This window comes from Theropithecus gelada, chromosome 4 (assembly GCF_003255815.1).
Source record: "Theropithecus gelada isolate Dixy chromosome 4, Tgel_1.0, whole genome shotgun sequence".
Taxonomy (NCBI): domain Eukaryota; kingdom Metazoa; phylum Chordata; class Mammalia; order Primates; family Cercopithecidae; genus Theropithecus; species Theropithecus gelada.
Window position 1 is genome coordinate 116,928,317 of NC_037671.1, and position 14,520 is coordinate 116,942,836.

At 47.4% G+C, this 14,520-nt stretch overlaps 1 protein-coding gene across 1 annotated transcript in view; it reads left to right on the forward strand.

Moving 5' to 3' along the window:
- The first annotated feature begins 11,233 nt into the window (after window positions 1–11,233).
- The window catches only part of ZC3H12D (zinc finger CCCH-type containing 12D), a 36,296-nt gene continuing 33,009 nt past the window's right edge, over window positions 11,234–14,520 (forward strand). The window contains exon 1 of the mRNA XM_025383631.1: window positions 11,234–11,481. The gene's annotated coding sequence lies outside the window, so the exon portion shown is untranslated. The remainder of the gene's footprint in view (window positions 11,482–14,520) is intronic.

Below are 14,520 nucleotides of genomic sequence, written 5' to 3' on the forward strand. Positions count from 1 at the left end.
AGCCCAGTCTTTCTCTGAAGAATTTTTTCTGGGTGAGCTCTTCTATTATAGTCTCCTGGCTTCATGTGAAGATCTTAGGCTCAGCTTCCCAGTTCTCTTTTAGGTCCAAAGCCTCGTCTTTATAAATATCCCTCATCACTGTGACCTGAAGTCCTTAGTCCCTAGCGGTGCAGGCCGGGGCATCCTCGCTAGTGGCCTGCTTACCATTTTGTTAATATATTTGTGAGTCATGAGGAATTTCCCTGTCTTGCAGTCTCATCAATGCATGGAAAAGTATGATTGCTGGCCAGGCGTGGTGGCTCATGCCTGTAAACGCAGCACTTTGGGAGGCTGAGGTGGACAGGTCACCTGAGATCAGGAGTTCAAGACCAGCCTGGCCAATATGGCAAAACCCTGTCTCTACTAAAAATACAAAAAATTAGCTGGGCGTGGTGGTGCATGCCTGCAATTCCAGCTACTTGGGAGGCTGAGTCAGAAGAATTTCTTGAACCCGGGAGGCGGAAGTTGCAGCGAGCCGAGATCACGCCATTGCACTTCAGCCTGGGCAACAAAAGTGAAACTCCATCTCAAAATAAATAAGTGAAGTATAATTGCTGTAATTTATCCAGCATGTGGATGTTGTATGGAGGAGGTGGGAGGGGGTGGTTACAATTCAGAATATCTAGTTCACCATACAGCTAAGAGCAACTGTCTCCCTGCTATTGTACGTAATTCTTAGCCATGAATAGAAAACATTTTAAATACATAAGAAACTATCACTCTGAATATAGAAAAATATGTACTGTTCATACAGAAGATTCTAAAATGTAGTCTGAAAGAATGAATGCCCAAGGGAGAAATGCTGGTTGCAGGTGATGGGGCCATGACAGGAAATGACCTCCCCACACCTGAAGCTTGAATTCAGTAGATCCAGTGGGAAAAATCAAGGTAGTAAAAATGTTTGAACCTATCATTTCAAGACAAAACTTTCCTTAATTGCAAATGCTGCAATTAGGTATGAGAAACTGGTTTTAACAAAGATGTGTGTACAGAAATGTAGTGTTTATCATGCGTCCTGGATCAGATACAGCGCAGTCTTGGCTTCATGATACTACTACTAATCTACGGTAAAGTGGCCATGTTTCCTATTTCTTCTGTTTTGCTTCTCTAGGTTTTAGGTGAACTCTTAAAACCAGTCTCCATTTATATATTCTACTGGCTTTTGCTAACCTGTCCCTGCCAACCCCTCCCACAAAGAAAGATTGAGTGAGCTCTTGGTAGTCAGATTTTTTTTATGTTAAAAAGCTGTTTGGGGCCGGGTATGGTGGCTCACCTGTGATCCCAGCACTTTGGGAGGCCGAGGCAGGCGGATCACCTGAGGTCAGGAGTTCGAGACCAACCTGGCCAACATGGTGAACCTCTGTCTCTACTAAAAATACAAAAATTAGCAGGGAATGGTGGCAGGCACCTGTAATCCCAGCTACTCGAGAGGCTGAGGCAGGAGAATTGCTTGAACCCGGGAGGTGGAGGTTGCAGTGAGCAGAGATCGTGCCAGCACTCCGGCCTGGATGCCAAGTGGAAATGCATCTCAAAAACAAAAAATTAAAAATTAAAAAAACACCAAAACTATTTGGAGCCTAAAATTTCTCAGTTATTACAACCTCACTGTAAGGTTTCAGCTTAATCTTTCTTACCGGTTGAATTTTCAAAGATTTTGATTAGAACTATTAAAGGCTAAATAAAAGAAAGTTTAAATACACTCAGCAATCATACTTTTACAAGTGTCTTTTAATAAATTGGTTGCTTTTTAGTTACTGAAAAATATATATCATCTTTGTTTTCCACTCATCATAAAAACATTTAATCTTAAGTGACATTTCTTACCCATCTAGACTGAGTCACAAAGAATGCATAATAGATAGTAAAATCGAAATCACAGGAACCTTACCTTTCAGTGGCTGTTGCTATGAAACCATGTTTTGATGGGAAATTTGAGAGAACCCTGGGCTTCCTGTTATTAAATGACAGAATGTGGAGATCCCCTTCATTTTCAAATTTTTTTTTTTTTTTTTTTTTTTCATGACGGAGTCTCGCTCTTGCCACCCAGGCTGGAGTGCAATGGTGTGATCTTGGCTCACCACAACCTCCGCCTCCCAGGTTCAAGTGATTCTCCTGCCTCAGCCTCCCAAGTAGCTTGGATTACAGGCACCTGCCATCATGCCCTGCTAATTTTTGTTATTTTCAGTAGAGATGGGGTTTCACCATGTTGGCCAGGCTGGTCTTGAACTCCTGACCTCAAGTGATCCACCAGCCTCCCAAAGTGCTGGGATTATAGGCATGAGCCACCATGCCCAGCCCAAAACTCTTTTTAAAGCAAGTCATTTTAATTACTCTTCTGCTAATGGGAAAATCTATGGTCTTACCCGATTTTACCCACACTTGACTACTAATTAGGCTTAATTTTGCTAGGGGCACTGTCAAGAGTTGACAATTTTATGTTTTTGCCTCCTCTGCTATTCCTTGTTCATTGAATGGGCAGATGGGCAGGGTTTTTGAGTGACATTTTTATGGACAATTAAAAAGTTGTATTGGCCGGACACGGTGGCTCACACTTATAATCTCAGCACTCTGGGAGGCTGAGGCACTGATCCACCTCAAGTGGATCACTTGAGGTCAGGAGTTTGAGATGAGCCTGGCCAACATGGTGAAACCTCATTTTTACTACAAAAATTAGTCAGGTGTGGTGGTGCATGCCTATAATCCCAGCTAATTGGGAGGCTGAGGCAGGAGAATCACTTGAACCCAGGAGGCGGAGGCAGCAGTGAGCTGAGATTGCGTCATTGCACTCCAGCCTGGGCAATAGAGCAAGATTCAGTCTCAAAAAAAAAAAAAAAGTTGTATTGCTGTTATTTACTTACATGAGTAGAGTACTAGGAAGCTGGACACACAAAGGTTGCAAATACAGTATCATTCTAGCAAGAGAGTTTGTATAAAAAGAGAAGTTAGGCAATGCTTCTTTGCTGCTGTGAATCTAGAACAAGACCAGTGACCTCTGGCTTCTGAAAAAGAGAAAAGTTGTGTTTGCTTGGTTTGGTGGAGAGAGCTGGGGAAACCTGAGTCAGGAACAAAGGCATATGAAGGTGGTAACAAGCCAGGTGCAGAGGGAGAGCAGGGTGGTGTCTGACTACCGCCGAGGCTGGGAAGGCAATGAATGTCAGGAGGGACGAGGAAATCGGGAAGGGGAGAGTCCCAAATGCAAAATTGAGAAGCTTGGATTTGCTTTGCCAGGCCCCCAGAAGAAAGTGGCACTGGGATAGTTGAGAAAAGTTACTCTGGGCGTTGTATGTAGGACCTTTACCATGGGTTGGCACCACATTCCTCACGTGGCATTGAACATGATTTCATTCAATACTGATTCCACACATCACCCCAAATGCAGACATACATCGAGCAGGCTTCCCAGAGGAGATGATGCACATGCTGAGGACTTCTCTTCTGCTTTTGATATCCAAGTTGGTGCATTGCTAGAACATAGAATGGGCGCAACAACAACAACGTTAAAGTCATACAGTCTTTGTTACCTAATCACTCATTTGGCATCACAGAAATAATACCAGTATCTTCAGCATGACCAGGGATGGATGTGGTTTTAGTAAAACTGATACGGTGTAAGCAGGATCAGAATGGAGCCCACAAGGTCAACCGTGGCCTGTGCTGCATTCATGGGCTGACCTGGAAGCATCTTGGGCACAGGCTCTTTGTTGGATTCATGGCATGTCTGGCACGCAGGAGAGAGTGCCTCACATACAGCAGGAAAGTAGCCTCAAAAACACTGCAATCTCAGCAGGCGGCAGTGCGCACTTGTACCTTCACGATAAGTGATGCTTCATTGCTGCATTGATCATTTTCTTTTTCTTTTTTTTTTTTTTTTGAGACGGAGTCTTGCTCTGTAGCCCGGGCTGGAGTGCAGTGGCCGGATCTCAGCTCACTGCAAGCTCCACCTCCCGGGTTTGCGCCATTCTCCTGCCTCAGCCTCCGGAGTAGCTGGGACTACAGGCGCCCGCCACCTCGCCCGGCTAGTTTTTTGTATTTTTAGTAGAGACGGGGTTTCACCGTGTTAGCCAGGATGGTCTCGATCTCCTGACCTCGTGATCCGCCCGTCTCGGCCTCCCAAAGTGCTGGGATTACAGGCTTGAGCCACCGCGCCTGGCCGCATTGATCATTTTCTACTGGTCACTCTCTAAGAACACACCAAAAACACACACTCATGGTCTTTTCCCCTGGCATATGCTTATAGGAAATAACACGACAGGCATGACCATGATACGTGCTTAATTTTTAGGTCTGTCCTAGATCTCCCTCTCACTGCACAACCCCAGGACGGGCAGGCACAGGCAACACTGCATCACGTGCAGACAGCTGCCCCATGGCCTGCCAACCCATCCTTCAGGCTCAAGGATTCACTCCATAGCTCTTTCACTGTCTTCCCATTAGACAGCCAGAGTGTGCTTAGCTGTGAGTAAATCGTTATCACAACCAAGAACTCTGAGGGAAAGTGTTTGTGGGCTCCAGGGGTGTATTAGTTTCCTGGGACCATCACAACAAACTACCACAAGCAGGGTGACTTAAGACAAGGCCGGGTTGGCCGGGCGCGGTGGCTCAAGCCTGTAATCCCAGCACTTTGGGAGGCCGAGGCGGGTGGATCACGAGGTCAGGAGATCGAGACCATCCTGGCTAACATGGTGAAACCCCGTCTCTACTAAAAAATACAAAAAACTAGCCGGGCGTGGTGGCGGGCGCCTGTAATCCCAGCTACTCAGAGGCTGAGGCAGGAGAATGGCGTGAACCTGGGAGGCGGAGCTTGCAGTGAGCGGAGATCCCGCCACTGCACTCCAGCCTGGGTGACACAGAGCGAGACTCCGTCTCAAAAAAAAAAAAAAAAGACAAGGCCGGGCATGGTGGCTCACACCTGTAATCCCAGCACTTTGGGAGACCAAGGTGGGAGGATTGCTTGAGGCCAGGAGTTCAAGACCAGCCTGAGTAACATAAGAAGACCCCATGTCTACAAAAATGAAGGAATTAACCAGGTGTGGTGGTGCATACATGTAGTCGTAGCTACTCAGGAGGCCGAGGCAGGAGGATTGCTTGAGTTCAGGAGTTTGAGGTCACAGTGAGCTGATTGTGCCACTGTACTTCAGCCTGGGTGGCAGAGTGAGATTCTGTTTCAAACAAAACAAAGCAAAACAAAATCTATCATCTCACAGTTCTGCAGGCTGGAAGTCTGAATCAAGCTGTCATCAGAGCCATGCTCACTCTGAAGGCTCTAGGGAAGAATCCTTCCTTGCCTCTTCCTAGCTTCTCATGGCGTTCGCTGGCTTATAGCTGTATCATCCTCATCTCTGCCTCTGTCTTCACATTGCCTTCCTCCCTGCGACTCCCTCCAAATTTCTCAGTGCTTTCTTTTAAAAAGACACCCCAGCTGGGCACAGTGGCTCCTGCCTGTAATCCCAGCACTTTGGGAGGCCGAGGCAGGTGGATCACCTGAGGTCAGGAGATTGAGACCAACCTGGCCAACATGGAGAAACCCTGTCTCTACTGAAAATACAAAAAATTAGCTGGGCGTGGTGGTGGGTGCCTGTAATCCCAGCTACTCGGGAGGCTGAGGCAGGAGAATCGCTTGAACTTGGGAGGCAGATGTTGCAGTGAGCTGAGATCACGCCATCGCACTCCAGCCTGGGGGACAAGAGCAAGACTTAGTCTTAAAAAAAAAGAAAAAGACACCTGTCATTGGGTCATTGGATTTAGGGCTCACTCTCATCCAGCATGAACACTTCTTAACTTGATTTTATCTGCAAAGACTCTATTTCCAAATAAAGTCACATTCACAGATATTGGAGGTTAGGACTTGAACATATCTTTTTGGGGGCACAATTTAACCATTTAACCCACTACAGGGTGTAAGGTGCTTGCAGAGCTCAAGAAAAACTACCCAGCACTTTGGCTAGAGGTTAGCAAAGATGTTGAGCAGATACTGAGTTGAGCCTTAGAGGCCAACTTTCTAAACATAGAATGTTGCAGGCATTCAAATGTGACCACTTGTAAGCCCACATCATTAGCCCAGGAGTTGGTGTTTCATGTTAACATGCGATCATCACTCATTCTTTGCCTTCAACCCAAGGTTCCTCTACCTGTTTCCCATAGTGCTCATGTCTTTTCATTCAGTCTCTCTTCCTAGCAATGGGTAGCGTGTTAGTACAGGCCATCTTAGAGTTCCCTAGGGGCTTTTTGTAAGAGAACTATAGCTTCCAGAAAAATGGGTCTCTATACACCAGGCACTCTTCTAAGTACTTTACAGACACTAATTCCTGTAATTCTTACAGTATCCTTATGAGGTGGGTAAGATTATTTATTCCCATTTTACATATTAGGAAACCGAAGTACAGAGGTTAGATAATTTGCTCGAAGTTACACAGTTAGTAAGTAGCAGAGCACTCTGGCTTCAAGTTCATGACACCAAACTGCCTGCCATTATAAGCTTGGATTCTTTCCCTACCAAGATATGCAAAAAAAGAAAAAAAGAAACAATAAAAAAGAGCTTAGATTATTTCTCATACTATTTATCAAAATAAATTCTAGGTCATGATTAAAGACCTGAATGTAAAAAATAAAACGTGGGGTGGGCATTGTGGCTCATGCCTGTAATCCCAGCACTTTGGGGGGATCACTTGAGCCCAGGAGTTTGAGACCAGCCTGGGCAAGATGATGCTTCTGCAAAAATTGAAAACATTAGCTGGGTGTGGTGGTGCACCCCTGCTAGTACAGTCCCAGCTACTTGGCTGGGAGGATGGCTTGAGCCCAGGAGTTCAAGGCTGCAGTGAACTGTGATTATGACAGTGCACTCCAGCCTGAGCAACAAAGACCCTATCTCAAGACAAATGAACAAAATAAATATATAAACATTAATACGAATAAAAAGAAAAAAGTCTACAGAATAGGAAAATGGGCAATGGAAGGGTGAAAAAGGAAAATTGCAATGCCAAGAAACATATAAAAAGATCCTTAAGTTCACTATGAACCAAGGAAATGAAAGTTAAAATAATCATGATATACCATTTCTCACACATCAGATTAGCAGAAAGCACTGAGATTGTCTCAATCCCAGATGTTGGCAGGATATGGAGGAATGGGGACCCCCCCACCATGCTGCTGGTGAACCAGTCATTGGAGAGCAGCTGAGTAGTTTCTAGTGGGGCCTAACCCACGAGTGTCCATGTCACCACTGCAAATAGCTCTATATACTCTCTTTTAGCTCACTGGAAAAACAGGTTACACAACAATGATATTCATGATGTTCACTGATGCTGTAGATAGAAGGGGACAGGCAAGCCACGGGGTCCCCTCCTGGACCCATGGATGGGCTTCCCAGTCTCCAGGACAAATGTTATCTCTCTGGGCATCTGTGTCTTCCTCTGTGGTGACGGTCTGTACCCACACGTCTGCCATCCACCATCTCAGCATCTCTGGACTGCTTCCTGAAAGCACAGACCTCAGTCTCACCACAAGGGCCAGAATGGGCAGAAATAGCCTTGGGACAGATCCAACAATTTTAGACAAGGTAGAAGAAAGTATGTGAGGCTCACTGCCCCACTCTCTTCTCAGTGCTCTAATAGTGTCCAGAGATGTGTGGACATTGGCCCCACTGCCACAGCAAGAGGGAAGCCATGGCCTTCTCTCTCTCCTTTTTTTTTTTTTTTTTTGAGATGGAGTCTCACTCCGTTGCCCAGGCTGGAGTGCAGTGGCACGATCTTGGCTCACTACAACCTCTGCCTCTCAGGTTCAAGTGATTCTCCTGCCTCAGCTTCCCGAGTAGCTGGGACTACAGGCATGCATCACCATGCCCGGCTAATTGTTGCATTTTTAATAGAAGCGGGGTTACACTCTGTTGGCCAGGCTGGTCTTGAACTCCTGACCTCACGATCCACTTGCCTCAGCCTCCCAAAGTGCTGGGATTACAGGTGTGAGCCACCGCACCCGGCCGCCATTGCCTTCTCTTACATCTCTTACATCTCTTAGAGGCAGAGCCTAGTTTTGGTTCAGTGATGTTGTAGCTAAACTTGTTGTTACCCCTGGAAGGCCTTACTTTTTGCTCAAGTGTGGAATAAATATCCTCAACAATGATTTCATTCTTCCAGCTTCTCAGAGTCATGGCAGCAAAATCATTTTAGCTGTGGAGGATTCAAGATGAGGTTTCTCTAAATCAGATACTGTAAAAAGACTGTAGCATGGCTCTTTTCTTAAATTGAATAACCATTTTTCTGCCCTAAATAATGTCTCCAAAATTTAAGGCAGAATTTTGGGGGCCTCCACCAAATGCTTGTTGTCTGCTAGTTGAGCCAATTCCAGAATCTCTTTTGAGAAGCAGTAGGTGCTGCCCACTGTGGCCCCTGTCCTGTGCAGGCATGCCTGCTCACCTGGGGCTGAGTACACATCGGGATTCCTAAATTTCATTGCCCAGGTTCATCTTTTCTTAAATGCACAGCCAGGTTGCACTTAGCAATATCCTCACAGAGTTTCCTCTTTGATAGGTTGCTATCTCATACCTGCAAAAAATGTGGCTCAGTCATCTAGTGTTTGAAAGAGATCATCCAGGGAAGCCATTGCACTATGTGTCTCTGAGTTCTGTTGCTTTATTTGGTTAGACGATCAGAGAGCAAGGCTCTTGGACAGTGGTAGCTCATTTCCCCGTAGAAACGCCTTCCTTTGAGTTGAGGTATGAGGTTATACCCTCAGCTTTTACTGGGGCTTGTGGTGAAGAATGGGCATTTGAAGACCAACATGGCATCTTCTACAGGACTTGAGCTGAAGATATTAACTGATTTCTTACTTAATGTAAGGACTTAGATCTCTCCTTCTTTTTTTTCAGACAGAATTTCACTCTTGTTGCCCAGGCTGGAGTGCAATGGTTTGATCTTGGCTCACTGCAACCTCCATCTCCCGGGTTCAAATGATTCTCTTGCCTCAGCCTCCCGAGTAGCTGGGATTACAGGCACCCACCACTACGCCCAGCTGATTTTTGTACTTTTAGGAGAGACGGGGTTTCTCCATGTTGACCATATTGGCCAGGCTGGTCTCGAACTCCTGACCTCAGGTGATTCACCTGCCTTGGCCTCTCAAAGTGCTGGGATTAGAGGCGTGAGCCACCACACCCAACCAATCTCTCCTAAAATTTAACATCAGGAATGTATTTATTTCTCTTGGAAACTCTGCATCCTTTTTTATGGTTTTGGGAGCTTGGAGGCAACATGCGGTTGTGTAAAGCATGTTTTTGAGCCTGATGGCCCTGGGTTTCCATCTTCACTCAACCACTTAATGAGTGAATGGGTGCAGGTTGGCTACCGTTTCTCAACCCCAATGACCTCATCTGGAAATGGGAATAATTATTCCAATGCCATTGAGCTGTTGTGGGGATTAGGATACTTTGATGTAAACTGCCATGTATATCATTGGTGCTAAATAAATAGGAGTTGTCGACCATGTGTGGTGGCTCATGCCTGTAATTCCAGCACTTTGGGAAGCCGAAGTGGGCAGATCATGAGGTCAGGAGTTTGAGACCAGCCTGGCCAACATGTTCAAACCCCGTCTCTACTAAAAATACAAAAATTAGCCGGGTATGGTGGCATGCACCTGTAATCCCAGCTACATGGGAGGCTGAGACAAGAGGATTACTTGAACCCAGGAGGCGGAGGTTGCAGTGAGCTGAGATCACACCACTGCACTCCAGACTGGGCGGCAGAGCGAGACTCCATCTCAAACAAACAAACAACAACAACAAAAGAAACAAATGGGAGCTGTTACTTGAAAATCCATTGTACCAGAAAATTTCAAAGCTAGAATTAGTGTTCTAATGCAGTGACTACTCTAATCTAGCTTTCTAGTATGATAGTCTTTTTTTCTTGTAAGGATTTCTGATTGAACTTTTAAAAAAAATTATTTATTTGTTTTTGAGGCAGGATCTCACTCTGTCACCCAGGCTGGAGTGCAGTAGTGCGATCACAGCTCACTACAGCCTCAACCTCCCGGGCTCAAGCAATCCATCTCAGCCTCCAGAGTGACTGGGACCACAGGTGTGTGCCATCATGCCTGGCTAATTTTTGTACTTTTTGTAGAACTGGGGTTTGGCCATATTGCCCAGGCTGGTCTTGAACTCCTGGGCTCAAGCAATCCTCCCGCCTTGGCCTCCCAGAGTGCTGGGATTACAGGCATGAGACACTGCACCTGGCCTTATTTATTATTTTAATTATTCCATTCTCTATGTGTTTTAATCTACACAGCTTCCCATTTTCTTTGGGAGACGGGTGGTGAATAAATAAATAGAGCTACACATTCCAGTTACCTTGTGCCATTCTTACCTCCCTAGCACCAACACCTGGGTTCTAAACCCACCTTGGCCAGCTGGTCGACTGTGTGTCCTTGAGCAAGTTGCTGCCTGAGACACGGAGGCCTTTTGGGAGGTGGGCTACTGTGTGGGTTGATTGTGTTCTTTCCTCTTCTTCTGACACCTGATGAGCATCGGCAAATTGAGGAAATCATTTCAGAGTTCTGGGTCTGTTGCCTGTACCTGGTGTGGCTGGCGGCCAGGCAGCCTGCAGAATGCTGCGGTCAGGTGGGGCCAGACTTCTGGGTCAGACCTCCCCTGCCACAGTGGGAGAGAAGCTACCACCCACGCCCTGCAGGGCAGCAGTAGGGAGCCACAGGGCCATGTTATCTCTGACACAGGCTAGTGCCTTAGTCCCTAGTCAGGAGGACTTCGTGACTTGCTTGGAATTCCCCTTCATGAAGGCAGGGACAGAGTCCTGCCTGCACCACGTCCCCATATGTACCCGTATCCCCGTAGCCATCTCTGCTCTCTCTCTTGCCCTGACACTCTTCCTCCTGCAAGCTATGTTTGTGTCCAGCTGTGAGTACCGACTTTCCCCAGGAGCAGCTAGAATCTGATCATCTTCTCAGCTGGAGGCAGGAGAACTTCTGTTCCAAGTGGGTTCTCCCCCTCGGACTCTGAATGCTGTTCTTCTCATGGTGCCTCTCCTGGCTTTGCTGTGCAGCCAACCCCAGCCGCCCTCACGGAGACTTGCTGCCCTCACGGAGGGTTCGTTTTGCATGTGGTTGCTGAACTTTGATTCTGTGACTCATGCTGAGGCGTAAACTTTAAGTCACCCCCCCCATTTAATTGCTTTCTTCCTTTCCTTTTTTTTTTCTTAAAAAAAAAAAAAAAACAAAACCCAAAGCATAACTACTTTTGCAGCTGAACGTGACTGTGGCGTGCAGGAAGTGGAGCATTGGCATGAAGTGGCTCCCAGTGGCTGTGTGGCGCACGCCAGCTGCCCTCCTCTGACTCCACTGGTACCTGGAGGCCTGGCCTCACTGGTGGGAGAACACGGGTGTGAAGGCTGCTGGTGACTGGGCCAGCATCCACTGTGAAGACCGGAGGGACACACCCCGCTGGTGAGTGCATGTCCCCTGGCTGTCAGTCAGTGAGGCCAACACCACGCAGACTGGAGTCCAGGGGTGGACGAGAGAGGCTGGAACCCTGGGGCAGGGGCGGGAGGAGGGCTGTTAGAGAACAGTCCTCGGGGGAGTGTGACCCTGAACAATCTGATTTCTCACACTCTAAATTATTTTAAGTGCTAAATAAAAAAATAAGATAACCGTCTTTAATTTCATTTAGGTGAAATCCTTGCTCATTTTAGCAAAATTGTGCTTAATTTCCGGATGAGTTTTTTGGGGGAAAGATTAAACAGAGGAAGCTCTTCAGTTTCAGTAAAACCTCCTTCAGATCCACTGTGGCCTTTGAAGATATTTACATGTTAGGAAATCAGAAAGAGTAGAGCTCTCAGGCGCGTTTGAGCCCTGTCACCATGCTCATGAGAGCATCTTCCAGACTAGTTATCATCTACGGGAAGCCTAGTTTCCAGGCTGAATGCAGTCAGGAACTTTTGGTAGTGTCTCTTACAGAGGATGCCTCTGTGGGCTTCATGAAGGCTAATGAGGAAACTGAACTAAATCTTAATCTGACTGCAGTGAAGACAAATTCCCTGCTTCCATAAGAAACCTCAGCTGTGGCCCCCAAGATGATGAGCTTTTCTCTAAGGCCAGGCGATGCCAATCACGGGGTGCCCATCGCTGACACATGAGCAGGCTGGGGTGTGGACTACGGTAGAGTTGCTCCGGGATGTGGATCAGGGCTTAAATGCTTGTGTGTCCACCTTAGAGAGACCATCACAGTGCAGAAGAGCAGGGGACAAGTTTGAGAAAGTAAAAGGCCAGGCCAGCACTCTTGTACACAGCAACATCACTCGCAGAGGCCCAGAGGCAGAGACAACCCAAGTATCCATCGAAGGGTGAATAGATAAACATGATGTGGTGTATACATACAAAGGAATGTTATTCAGCCTTAGAAATGAGAGAAATTGGCTGGGAGTGGTGGCTCACACCTGTAATTCCAGCACTTTGTGGGGCCAGGGAGGGAGGATCCCTTGAGGCCAGGGGTTTGAGACCAGCCTGGGCAACTTAGTTAGACCCCTGTCTCTCAAAAAATTTTAAAAAAACCCGCCAGGCATGGGGATGTGTGCTTGTAGTTCCAGCTACTCAGGAGGCTGAGGTGGGAGGATTGCTTGAGCCCGGGAGTTTGTATTGAAGATATAATGCTGAGCAAAATAAGCCGGTGACAAAAGGACAAATACTGAATGGTTCCACTCCTAAGAGCTGCCTAGAATCATCATATTTATTGAGACAGAACGTACAAAGGTGGGCGCCGGGGGCTGGGGACGGGAAATGGGAAGTTACTGTTTAATGAGCGGAGAGTTTCAGTTTTGCAGGCTGAAAAGAGATCTGGAGCTGGACCGTGGTGATGGTTGCACAGCAGTCTGAATGTGCTCCATGCTACTGATCTGTGCCCTTAAGATAGTTACAATGATACATTTTATGTTACATATAATTTACCACAATTTAAAGAAAATTTTTAAAAAGTACAAGTTCCCTTAAAAAAAAAAAAAAAAAAAAAAAGAAGGCCAGGCGAGAAACACTAGTCCCATGAACCACAGTCTTTGCCTCTCTGTGACTTCCTCAAAATCTAACTGACTGACAGCTCCACTGAGGGCCTCCAGCTCTGAGCTGAACCAGAAACTTTCTGCTTGGCCTCTGTGGAGAAGCTCAGGGCAGGAAACTTTCTCTTCACCCTGGTGGCTGAGTTCTGGAGGCCATAATGTCGTGGATTTCTGTGGAGCTGGCAGAGGTGACCCGGGAACAGACTTGGGGGGCAAGGGCGAGGTGTTGAGTGTGCTGGTCTTGGGACTGGGGTGGCTGTGGCCTGCTCCATGGTGCCTCATGGTGGCCGGTGGCCTTTGGGTGGCACCTGAGCAGCCCTGGGAAGTGCCTTCTGGCCTCGGTGAATCACCACCTTTGGGAGTCTGGTCTCCCCTATTTACAGTAGGGGCCTGGGTATGTCACCAAAGCTGCTCCTTGCCTCAGTTTCCTCCCCTGCACTGGGAATAATAAGGTAGTTCCCAGGACACTGAGGTTCCCACAGATGTGATAATATACAAGGAAGCGCCCATGGGAGCTGCCACTTCTCCCCCACCCTCCTTCTCTCCTCTTTGATTTTCTTTTCCTCAGGCCCTTCTAGTCAGAGGCTGCAGACTAGAACCTGGGACCCCTCCCTTGGATTGACTGATTCTAGAATGGACAGATCTGATCTGTTCCAGCCGTGGGGCCCCTGCTCTTCCAGGCCGCCCGAACCCACCGCCAGGGGCCCGCTCTGACCACAGGAAGCTGCTCCTGTGACCTCCCAGGGCCTTGCAGGGCCACTTGGAGGATTTCTAAGTGTTGTCGCTAATCATCTGGACAGTGTGTGACTTCCAGTCAGGATGGAGGAAGGAAACTGAAATGAAGTCGTTCAGACTTTCAGGTCTTCAAAATAGGAAGGAAGAAACGAGTCGCGGCTGGCAGAGCTGCAGCTCAGAGACCATCATGTCCTGGGGGAAGGCTGCGGCCCCAGGGCCTGGGGGGCTCCTAGGAGCAGCACCTCACCCTCACCCTGCTTCTTCCGTATTTAGAAGTTTTAAAAAGGAACCGAGTTGATTTTAAAGTCTCAAGGGAGAAAAAGGCTCTGAAGTAGATGCAGTCCTTCAGTTAGTTTAGTGTGAAAACAGCTCTCCTGGCCATGCTTTGCCCCTCAGTCTCCTCAGAAAACGGGCTGTGGGCTGTGGTCCGAGGGCCCCTAGGGGAACTGCCCCCAACTTTGGCTGGGCGGCTCTCCCTGCGCCCCCCAGGCGAAAGCCCCCAGTGTTTTCGTTTTGGAAATGTTCATGTTTCTGTCACATGGAGTGCAAAGACTTTCCTCAGAGCCGTTCCTTGGTAACCGAAGAGAAGTCACCTGACCCAGCTAACAAGATGCTGCCTGTGTCCTGACCACAACTCAAAACGACAAATTATTTTCGTCACTGCCGATCGTCTCCGCCATTTTACTAGCCATGCAGCCTTTAC